Source organism: Onychostoma macrolepis, chromosome 16 (genome assembly GCF_012432095.1).
Source record: "Onychostoma macrolepis isolate SWU-2019 chromosome 16, ASM1243209v1, whole genome shotgun sequence".
Classification (NCBI taxonomy): domain Eukaryota; kingdom Metazoa; phylum Chordata; class Actinopteri; order Cypriniformes; family Cyprinidae; genus Onychostoma; species Onychostoma macrolepis.
Genome location: NC_081170.1, coordinates 33,462,164 through 33,462,413, shown reverse-complemented (window position 1 = coordinate 33,462,413; position 250 = coordinate 33,462,164).

Here is a 250-nt window from a genome sequence, read left to right as displayed (position 1 = left end):
CAAGATACAAGTCACCAATTCCAGTATACAGTAGCTTGAGTGAAAGTCTTGGAGTACCTGACTTTAACAGTACTTAAGTACTCATACTGAATGTAGGCTCAAAGATGCACTAGTGCTCAACACCATGGCAGAGAAAAATAAGAAACAGTTGATTTGTGAGGAGAGCAATCCTATCTATTTTCTAAAATCGAAACAAAACTAAACAATAAATCAAGGTCAGCACAACAGCCTCGTAAATGTCTACAAACAC